This window comes from Pongo pygmaeus, chromosome 11 (assembly GCF_028885625.2).
Source record: "Pongo pygmaeus isolate AG05252 chromosome 11, NHGRI_mPonPyg2-v2.0_pri, whole genome shotgun sequence".
NCBI lineage: Eukaryota > Metazoa > Chordata > Mammalia > Primates > Hominidae > Pongo > Pongo pygmaeus.
Genome location: NC_072384.2, coordinates 46371169 through 46383679, shown reverse-complemented (window position 1 = coordinate 46383679; position 12511 = coordinate 46371169).

The window sequence follows — 12511 nt, the reverse complement described above, 5'->3', positions numbered from 1 at the left end:
TAGAAATAAGATATGGTATCTCTTACCCACAAACACATGCAGGGAGGAAAGCAGGATTAGATGGGATTGAAGAAATGGGGCTGTGGAAGTTGACACTCTGACACAGGTGGCCAGACAGTCTAAGAGGCAGTGCAAAGATGTGGACAATTCAGCAAATGTTTCTTTTTCCAGTAGGTGCAATTTCATAGGTCTGAAGGAGGTGTAGGGTGCATGACACCCAAAGTCAGATACACAGTGGTGTCATCGTGGTGGCTCAACCCAGCAAAGAGCCAAGAGTGTTCCAGTGTTCAAAAGAGAAGACAGGTAAGAACTAGACAACATCAGTTTGCCTTTGAGTTCCTATGGGTCAACAGCACGTTTAGATGGCATATCATACACTAGACTTAACTTTGTAGCCTTTAAATCATGTTATAGAATTTGAGGGACTAAAAAAATATTCACAACAATTCACTGAATGATATAAGGCTTATACAAGCATATGTACCGTTTGAGGCAAAACATCCCTCTATATTTTTATCTACAACTATATATGCAGAGAAAAAAAACAGATTGGGAAGAAATATATGAAAATGTTATTAGTTATTATCTCCAGGTGGTTAAATCTCAGGTGGTATATGGTTTCATCTGCATGTTTTCCAAGTCTTCTCTAGTTAACATGAATTACTTACAGAATAGAAAAAGCAAATATTAGAAAAAAAAAAAACAGAGGAAGACTCCACTAGGCAAGATAAATCAAAATAAATCAGACTGTGCTGGTAGTTCTTCTTATGTCTTTTTTTCTTGTCTACTGGAGTGAACTTTTTTGCTCTCTCTCTGAACTACAGACTGTAGTACATCCTGGGTTGGTTCTTGGCATCTTCCAATAAACCCCTGCTCAGTCAAGATCCTGCTTTGACAAGGTCTAACCTCTTGCTGTTCACAACATGTGACATTTAGTTGTGGTGGACATAGAGACCTGGACTTCATTAGAAGAATTTCAGGCAGGAAAATTGAGGCAAGTATCACATATGGAGATATCCTGATATGTTTTCAGATATCTCTGATACACCAGGTATCAGAGATCTTAAAGTAGAAATCTTTTACCTAACATCCTTCATGACAACTCCACAGACTTCTACATGTGTGATAGAGAAGATGCTGAGATTTGGTAAAAATGTAAGAAACAAAATACTGAATGTATTGGTTTATTTCTAAGATTATAATGGCTGGTTTAGAATTATGGATGAGACTAGAGCTGAAATTTTTTGTGGAGCTGGAAAAGACAAAGACAGAGTAACCCATATCTAATTCTTCCCATTGTCGGCCTCTGGTTGTCCTTCACTCTTATTTTCCCAATTATATCTACCCTTTCTACCTCACAAGAAAGTCTATTTGTCACATTTTCCCTTCAATCATAATATACAAGTTCTTTATTTTATTCTTTGCCAGGTAACTGATTAGGCTCTTTTTTTTACATGAATCCAAGTTGAGGTGTTGATAGCTGATAAAGACTAGATGTGTGAGATGTGTTAAAATGTGTGCTGATAACATTGACATTTGCTCAGTGACCTTCAGAATCTTAAATCTAGTGGGAATTTAAGACACCATGAGGTGCTGTAAGATAAAAAGTGTAAGAGCAAAAGGGTCTTTCATAACCCCAGATAATATAGACAACTGTCTAATTGAGCTTAACATTTGGCCAGTTCTTATTTTCAGAGCAAATTGTCTGGAATCAATCATGTTTACCTCTGATTTCTGTGCAATACCTAATATTTAAAACTTAGATTTAAAAAATTGTAACTACTTATTTCAGAAAACTTTTGATGTTGGATTTCAAAGATAGTCTGATCTTTTTTTATATAGTTCCATTAAGATGATTGTTATGTACTCTCTCCATCAAAAGAATGGAACATCAATGGTAGCTGTAATGTGGTATATTTGTATATTTAATTCTGTATCCTTTTGCAAGTTAGTCAAGGGTAGAGAAGTTAAGTTGCTTGAAAAAAAATACTATAAAACTCAGTGACAAAAACTGATTATTTCTAAAAGGTCAATTGAAATGGACTGATTATACTTTGTCATTAAGTGGCCCTTAACCTATACTGTGCTGCTCTTAATTTCCTTGGTGTGGCCTTGTGTTTGTGAAATTGACATTTAGAGTTCTGATTAGTTTTTTTTTTTTTTTTTTTTGTATTAAGAAGAGAGAAAGACAACCACTTTTTCCTTCCAATCATTTGTGCATTTTTTTCTTTTTTCCTGCTTTGCCTTTAGTTGAACTGTTTGCCTATGTCATTTTATTTTAATGCATATATCAACTTTCGCTTTATTGTCCTCTTAAGATACATGGCAAGTAGGAGATTTTTTTTTATTTGGCTATCTGATTGTAATTCAGAGGTGTGTGTGTGTGTGCGTTTGAAGTTTAAGAAAGTTTAAAAACAACTTACACCATGAGATCAGTTGTAAGACACTGTGGAAAATCACTTAATTTCTGTATCTGCCTTCTCATCTAAAAATTAAGAATAACGGTGTGTTTTTGTATTTTGAAAAGTAATTGTAAAGTTCACAATGAAATAGTTAAAAGAGGTTTTAAAAATATAAAGTACTGCTTAAATATAAGAAAAATGCTACTTATATTGCTTTGATTTTTCGTATTTCTGCTTTATAAATTGCATATTTTAAAGATAAGTATGTTACTCAAATTTCCTGTTTTTCTTTATTTTTATTGAGATAATATCTAAAGATAAAATATCTACATAAAAATATCATAATGATATACACACAGACATACAAATATTTTTCCTTATTTTTTTATTTAGTGTAAGATTTCCATTTTGACTCTCAGTGAGTAATAATCTTAAATTTGGCAATTTGATTAACATACGTACATTTTGTATTTATAAAATTATGGTGAAGGACTTAAGTTTTGCTCATTAACATGAAATAATACAAGCTATGATTAGACGGTGACAATTCTGTTTTGCCATATGGTTAAGAGACAACAGAACTTATACTTTGAGAAGCTAAATAAGTAAAACAGATTGTTCTGCCATTGGACAAAAGTCTCTACAAAAATTTGACCATTGTGCAAACTGAAAAAAATATTCATCATGATTTTACAGTCAACAATTTTAAGATTTTTTTTCTTGTGATGCTATGCTTCAACTCGTATATTATGCTGATCAGGTTAGCATCAATCTTTTTAAGTAAGACATTCTGTGCTGGATAATCCCTGTACAGTTTTTGAGGTCATTTAAAATGAGTAAATAAGTAAAGAATTTGTGAACTATGGGATTGTAGAAACAATTTTGAGCAATTTTGTGCTACAAATATTAGAAGAATGTATATTGGTAAATACTATAGTAATGTAAGCACACCAGCATGGCACATGTATACATATGTAACTTACCTGCACGTTGTGCACATGTACCATAGAGCCTAAAGTATAATAATAATAATAATAATAATAATAATAATAATAATAAAAATAAATTAAAAAAAAAAAAGTACTCACATTTTGCAAGAGACTTAAAATAATTAAACGAGCTCTTTGGCTAATGCTAACCCCTGTAATAAATCTGTCATTTTTTTCCTGGAACCTTGCAGTTACATGGAATTTCTACAGTCTCTGCAAATGCGACCTCATTTGGGCAGATATTTTTAAATGTTTGCCAGAAAGTAAACAGGAAGCAAATCTGAAAGTAATTTGGAAAAGTCAGAAAGATACTCTCCTTCCAAGAATCTAACTCGGTTACCACCGCTCTCCTTGCTTCTATTTAATACTCAGATAGCTTTTTGTTTAAAGAACCAGGTGACAACTGTAAATTAAGTGGATTTCAGCACCTTCCGGACACCTCAAAATAAATCATCCAGATTCTTCTCTCCCTCCTGCAGCACCCCCTCCTCCCATTTAATGAAGAGTTGTATATGCTGCAAGAGACTATTTGATCATTGAAGAGAGACAAAATGTTCTGCTTTTCAGCACATTTTAATCCACAGCTGGTGCACAGATTGGCAGAGAGTATATGTTAGTTTTAGCTGTGAATTTTTTCAAGTTGAGGTTGCCTATATTTAGATCGCTGGAGTTTTAGGATTGCTGAAAGTAAATGTTTGAATGAGAAAAATATTGACTGGAGGAAAATACTGTTTAATAGAGGTGTTGAATTTGACCAGCCCAAAATATGCTCATGTTGGATGAACATTTGTAATAGGAGAAATAAAATTGTGGGTATTACTGGGAAGGCACATTTATTCAATTACCATGTACCAAAGATAAACTAAGGTGTTTAATTTGGTGTCTAAAGGGTACTTGACTCCTTTGGAGAAAAAAAATGCTTTTGTATGTTCATTTTAGAAAGCAAAGTATTGAACTTTAGAGATAGAGAAGCCAACAAACAACCTAATTCACACTTTTAAAGTTAATTTTTCAAATCATCAAAATCCTAAAGTAATTACTATTGATTGTTGGACTACGTTGCAAAACAGGCTGTTCGTCCACAGGAGAGAATGTAATGTTGATATATGTTATTTCTTCCTGAACTGACTGAATTCATTCAACAAATATTTATTAAGCACCCATGAAGTGCCAGGCAATGTGCCAAGCACCGAGGATTTTTTAATCTAACTTTGATTGTTACTGCTCTGTGAGATGTAAATAAACACAATAGATTGTTTTAAACCCTGATTCTATTCTATTATATGCTTTTTAAAATAACGTGGGTGAATTTATTTCTTAAGATTTGAGTGCTTTTTTAGCCAGAATGTTATTTCAATAGTTTTAATAGTAGATTTACCTAGTAGCTCAAATAATTCAGAATGTGTAGGTTTTACTCAAACCTTACCTTTGTTCAGTATGAGATGCATAGAATATGGACTCAAAGTAACAGAAACTATAGCATTATATGACTTTTTCTTTCCAAATCTCTCTCACACATAAAGTAAGCTGAACAAAATTAGTTCTAGTAATAAAAAGGATAACTGTTTTAAATAAGAATTATTGTTTCAAAATGAGTGTAGAGGAATGAATTGGGTTGTTGGGTGTTGGAGACCTCTACTTTAATTTAAACAAGATAAATCATTTTTAGTTCATTTATTTGTATTTTATCACCAGATCAGGAATTATGCTCTAAGTTAAACTGCATAGAGAGGGGGAAATTGGCAGTATACATTCAAAACATTTACCATGTACATTATCTGTGAATTAAAAAAACACCAACTACGACTTTGTCTTAGGGAAGTGATTGAAGATATAACACTATATGTACAAGGAGAGTCATAATTATGTCATTTGTACTACTGAAAAATGGATATAAACTATATATTATAAAATATTTCTTAAATAAATTACAGTACAACATAAAGGCTGGGTGTGGTGGCTCACACCTGTAATCCCAGCACTTTGGGAGGCTGAGGCAGGTGGATCAGGAGGTCAAGAGATCAAGACCATCCTGGACAACATGGTGAAACTTCATCTCTACTAAAAATATAAAAATCAGCTGGGCATGGTGGTGCACCCCTGTAGTCCCAGCTACTTGGGAGGCTGAGGCAGGAGAATTGCTTGAACCCAGGAGGCAGAGGTTGCAGTGAGCCAAGATTGCACCACTGCACTCCAGCCTGGAGACAGAGCGAGACTCCATCTCAAAAAGAAATAAATAAAATAAAGTAAAATAAATTATAGTACAACATAGACTGAACATGATGGCATGCTAAGTGACCATAAAAATGGTTTTCTTAATAATGTATCATGGCCAGGTGCAGTGGCTCACACCTGTGATCCCAGCACTTTGGGAGGCTGAGGAGGGCGGATCACGAGGTTAGGAGATCGAGACTATCCTGGCTAACACGGTGAAACCCTGTCTCTACTAAAAATACAAAAAATGAGCCGTGCGTGGTGGCAGGCAACTGTAGTCCCAGCTACTCAGGAGGCTGAGGCAGGAGAATGGCATGAACCAGGGAGGCGGAGGTTGCAGTGAGCGGAGATTGTGCCACTGCACTCCAGCCTGGGCGACAGAGCAAGACTCCGTCTCAAAAAAGAAAAAAATATAAATAAAAATAAATAATGTATCATGAATATGTTTCTATTGAGTGCCACTGAAACTGCTTTTATTAAGATCACCAGTAAGCTTCACAGAGCAAACTGGAGGGGCCTTGCTTTTCTGCACTTATCTCACTTGACTTTTCTGCAGGAATCTTGTCTCTAGCTGACCACACTGTCCCCTTTGAAACACCTTGTTGAACTTGTGACAACACACTTTCTTAGTTCTTTCTCCTCTGCACTAAATGCTGAAATGCTCCAGGGATCTCCATTTTTCATCCACACTTTTTACCTAAGTAACTGCATACATCTGATAATGCTACATACTAGTTATAGATCAGCGCTTCACACGTATGTATTCACAAACTTGACTTTATATTCAACAACCTATTAGATAGCTCTATGTAGATATCTGAAAGAAATTTAAAACACAACTCTGCTAAACTAAAACCTTGATTTTTTTACCTCTCCAACTCTATTATCTCCAATTTATAAAAGTTAGTATATTCCATTATTATTCACAATTTTTTTCAAGTAAAAAACTAAAGATTATCTTTGACTTTTTTTCTTTCTATCCAATCCCTCATCACACCCACTCCATCAGCAGGCTTGCTTACCTAATACCATATAATATCACAAACAGAGAATAGACAGTCTAGCCGGGCGCGGTGGCTCACGCCTGTAATCTCGCACTTTGGGAGGCCAAGGCAGGCGGATTGCCTGAGGTCAGGAGTTCGAGACCCACATGGCCAAAATGGCGAAACCCTGTCTCTACTAAAAATACAAAAATTAGCCGGGTGTGGTGGTGCACACCTGTAATCCCAGCTTCTCTGGAGGCTGAGGCAGGAGAATCACTTGAACTTGGGAGGCGGAGGTTGCAGTGGGACAAGATTGTGCCACTGCACTCCAGCTTAGGCTACAGAGCGAAACTGTGTCTCAAAAAAAAAAAAAAAAAAGTCTGCACATCCATCCATCCATCCATCCATCCATCCATCCATCCATCCATTTAGCCAGCTAGCCGGCATGTGTTTTTAGGACCTTGATAAAATCTACACTGTCTCTATTCTCTTTTCTAGTCCTTCTTAACAGATTCTTTTAAATGCAATAAAATTAAAATTTCCAAGAGACAAGTATCAGTATGTTTTTTTTTACCATCATCTTATTCTCTTCACACTGCACTAATGAATGTATTTGTATCTTGCTTATAATACAATGGTTTTCAGTTCTTTGCTAGTGAGTTGTCTTTTCCCAAAATATTCCAGTATTCTGAATTTTTCAAGATGAAATGTGAAAAATAAAGTCATCTAATTCTTATTGAAGACACTTGGTTGGGGGAGACATTTTCCTTTCATTTCTAATAGATGCATTTAGAAAATAAGCATATTTTTTAGATACAGGTGTTTTCATAAGAATTTTGTGAACTAATTACATCCTGGTCCTCTCTCTCTCTCTCTCTCTCTCCATATATATATATATATATGTGTGTGTGTGTGTGTGTGTGTGTGTGTGTGTTGGGGGAGACTTTGGACATAAAGGGTGATAAATGGAGAGCACTATGGCTTACGTTCCCACTTTTCTCAAAGGTCTGTATTTAATACCCTAAAAAAGAGGAAGAACAATTAGAAGCCAACTGGGCTTATTGGATCAAGGGAACTCTGAGTCTAGAGGGACATATGGAACTCTTTTGGGGCCACAAAACAATATCCTGGCAGAGATGAGCCATTGACAATTTCCTTAACTCTACCTCAGATCAGTGGGCACTTCTGATAAATTGAAGGCTCAAGAAAGCCACTAGTGGAAGATTTCAGTGACTGGCAGAGTGACAGAGTATGCTATAGCCAAAGAAAGCAGAATGGAAGAATACAAACAAACTTGGCTTAAATGCATGTGAAACAATCCTAGAAATCACTGAAGAAAATTTGAAGACTAGATCTTTTGCATAGAGAAGACAAGGGTATCAAAATTCAAATATTGACCATATAACTACAATTGTGCCTAAATGGTTTTTGCATGGAAAACCGTGGATAACCATCATTTTAGATACTTCTGCATTTTCCAAGTTTTTTATTGATTTTATGATTAGATTTAAGATTTTTGATTGTGTTTTCTGTGAAATCATCTGGTCTTGGTTACAATCCCATTCCATTTTGGGCAATTTATTTAACATCTTTATTCTTCCTTTAAACATCATCCAAACTGGGACAACGGTGAAGTGTAAAATAGTTAAGTATCTATAAAGCACTTAGGACAGTGTCTGACATCTAGTTAGTGCTACATAGATAATTACCATTATTATATTAATACTTATTCCAGCTCATAATCTTTACATTGAAAAACAAGCAATGAAACACCCAGGAGAGACTATGGGTCAAATATTTTCTGATAAATCTTTGTAAATGACATTTTTTTTCAATTTATAGGTGACATCCTTTGTTTCCCTAAGACAAATTTCAACTACAAATAATAGCAATTCCTCCTTTTATTTCTTCTTCAGTCATCAGAAGTCCTAGAAAAATGTAATCATGTTAATGGTAGATATACTTAACTTTAATGAAATGCTTTTCATGTTTGTTCATTAGGTATAAAATTTGCTTTTGACTTCATGTATGTCTTTTATCATTTCAACGATGTATATTTTTATTTATTTACTTAATTTTTTAGGAAACAGTTTTCCAGACCCAGGGCATTAGACAATGCAGAGCAGTGACTCTGAAAAAAAATGAGTTGAAACCCATAATTGTCCCAGCTTACTTCTTTGAAAGAGTCTCTAAGCAGTGGTGGTGTGAGGAGGAAACTAAAAGGAGCTTATCAAACTCCTGGAGTTCAGAATTTTAGGTGAAAGTCCTAAGAGACCAAGAAAGCTACAGTTTGCACAGTGAAGTATTTCAAAAGAGAGATATGCTCAGATAAAGAACCCAGTGATCTGTACAATGTCCCTCTTGATTATTCAGCAGAATACGTTTTAATGCACTGATGTGAAAAAATTCCCCAAGGCCAGGGAAAGAACCATAAAAAAGAATTAAAGGTAACAATGGCCAGTGCTTACAGAGACCAAGAGGGTCTTGTTACCCACAGGCTGGTCTGGAAAACCTTACAACTCATGGGCATTGGTGAGAGTATATAGTAAACAAGTCTTGCTTCACTCGTGGAAATAATTAGCCCCAGGATAAACCCCTCCCTGGTCTTGCCTATCAAATCTTATAAAGTAAGATCCAAAAGAATCAAAATGATTTTAAGTAACTTAAGTATGTCTCAGAACAAAGTTCAAGGATATTTTTAGGAATACAAAATGCCCAGTACCCAATAAGATGTGTACCAGGAACACAAAGCTACAGAAATATAAGACCCCCTAATAAGGAGAATAAATACATCCAAATGAATCCAGAAATGATGCAGATATTACAATAGCCAGACAAGGACACTAAACATTTGTTTTAATTGTACTCCATATGTTAAAAATGTTAGCTAGAAATATAGAATGCATGAAAAAAGATTTAAATCACACATATAGAAATGAAAAAATACCATGTGTGAGATGAAAAATACACTGGATGGGATTAAAGCAAATGAGTAGACATTGTGGAAGAAAAGATGAGAGGACTTGAAGTCATAGCAATAGAAACTATCCTCAAATTAACACATAGACGAAATAAAAGAGTACAACAGCAAATACATGAGGGAGCATCAGTGAACTGTGGACAATGTCAAGTGGCCTAATATACATGTAATCAGACTATGAAGGAGGCAGAGAAAATATCTGAACATGTAATGGCTATTTTAAAATCTAGTTTGATGAAAACTATAAATCTACACATCCTAGAAGCTCAATAAACTTCAAAGGCAAGGGGTACTTAAATTAAGCTTTTGTAATATTTAATATTAATACATATGGTTTTTAATTGTTGAATTATAGTTTGATTTTTCACCACTTCTGCCAGTCATATATTTCACAGTTTTTCACATGCACTAAGTCTAATTCAAATGGATACATTTTGTAGTCTCATTATTTTTTAATTTAAAATATGTAATTGACAAATAAATATTGAATATATTCAAAGTATACAGTGTAACAATATATGTATACATTGTGTAATATTTACCACAATCAGATTAACACACCCATTACCACCCATGCTGTACATTAGATACACAGAACTTGTTAATCTTATGACTGAAAAGATCGTACCTTTTGACCAACATCTCCCCATTCTCCTACCCACCAGCCCCTGCCAACCACCGTTCTCTCTGCTTCTATGAGTTTAACCTTTTTCGATTCCACATATAAGTGAGATCATAAAGTATTTGTCTTTCTGTGTCTGGTTTATTACACTCAGCGTAAGATCCTCCAGGATAATCCATGCTGTCACAAATGTCAGGATTTCCCAGTTTTTTTAGCTGAATAATATTTCATTGTATATATGTACAGCATTTTAAAATTCATTCTTCTGTTGTTAGATACTTAGGTTGTTTCCATAGCTGGGCTTTCGTGAATAATGCTTCAGTAAACATGGGGGTGCAGATATCTTTTTGGAGATATTGATTTAATATCCTTTGGATATATACCTAGAGGTAAGATTACTGGATTTTATGGAAGGTTCTATTTTTAATTGCAGGAGGAACCTTCCTACTGTTTTCCATAATAACCGTACCAATTTACATTCCTACCAACAATGTACAAGGGTTTCCTTTTCTGCACACGCTTGCCAACACTTCTTATCTCTTGTTTATTACGTACTAGCTATCTTAACAGGTATGAGGTGATATTCCATGGTGATTTTGATTTGCATTTCTCTGATGACTAGTGATGTTGAGAATCTTTTCATTTGCCTCTTGGCCATTCACGTGTATCCTTTGGAAAAAATGTCTATTCAGGTCCTTTGCCCATTTTAAAATCAGGGTTTTGTTTTTGCTATTGACTTACGTTAGTTTCTTATATATTGTAGATGTTAACCCCTTATCAAATATATGGTTTGCAAATATTTCTTCCCATTCTGTGTGTTGCCTTTTCATTTTGTTGATCGTTCCTTTGCTAGGAAGAAGCCTTTTAATTTGATGTAGTCTTGTTTATTTTTTTCTTTAGTCGCCTGTTCTTTTGGTATTATATCAAAAAATAATTGCTAAGGCCAGTGTCTAAAAGCTTTTTCCCTATGTTTTCTTCTGGAAGTTTTATGATTTCAGAATTTACATTTAAATTTTTAATTCATTTTGAGTTATTTTTGTGTGTGGTGTTAAGACAAGGGTCCAACGTTATACTTTGGTGTGTAGATATTCAGTTTTTCTAACACCATTGTGTATTCTTGGTATCCTTATCAAAGATTAGATGGTTGTATTATTTCTGGTCTCTCTAATTTGTTGCACTGATCTATGTGAGTGTTTCTATGTCATTACATACTGCTTTGATTACTATAGCTTTATAATATAGTTTGAAATTAAGAGTGTGCTGCCTGTAGCTTTGTTCTTCTTTCTCAAAGTTGCTTTTATTGTTTCATGTTTATAAACATAATGGATGACTGATAAGTATGTCCTCATGAAGACTACACACTTAGCCCGTTGGTTACTGGATAACAGAAAGTCATGCAGATATATATATATATATGTGTGTGTGTGTATATATATGTGTGTATATATGTATATATGTATATATATGTGTATATATGTATATATATGTATATATGTATATATGTGTATATATGTATGTATATGTGTATATATATGTGTATATATATATATGCTCCTCCTTAAGCCTCTTATTAGCTAGAAAATATAAGTTTAGCCAAACCATATAAAAGTTAAAAAGTAAAAGTTAAAAAGTAAAGTTAAAAAGTAAAAAGTTAAAAAGTAAGTAGAAAGTTAAAAGTTAAAAAGTAAGTAGAAAGTTAAAAAGTTAAAAAGTATAAGTTAAAAAGCTAAAGGTTAAAAAGTAGCTTAGCATCTGCTATATAATAGGATGTAAATAAAAGTTGAATTTAAAAAATCCACCTAATAACAAATACTATTTTAAATTATAAAAAGTAGAACCTCTACCTTTTTCAGTATGGTAATCTCCAGTGCCATCAGCTTATTGTGAACAGGTACTTTGTAATGAACACATAAAAAGGATTGATTATGGGAAGTCATATTTAAGATTTCTGAAATTGATAAATCTGTTTTTTAACCTATTTTTTAAACCCTGGCTCTTTCATTAGAGAAACTCCAACATTGTTGCCATTGTTATTTAAACTCTGTGTCTTATTGGAAACATTAATTTTTAAAAACCATGTGACTGTATTTGAATAGAATTAAAAAATCACTAAAAGTAATTGGTGACTAATTCATGGACTACTTTAAATAAAGCTTTTATAATATTTAATGTTAATATACATGGTCTTTAATTGTTGAATTATAGTTTGATTTTTCACCCCTTCTGCCAGTCATATATTTCACATTTTATTCAAATGGATACCTTTAGTAGTTTCATTATTTTTAAAAAATATTTAATAGCTTTTTGTGGTTCTTATGTAT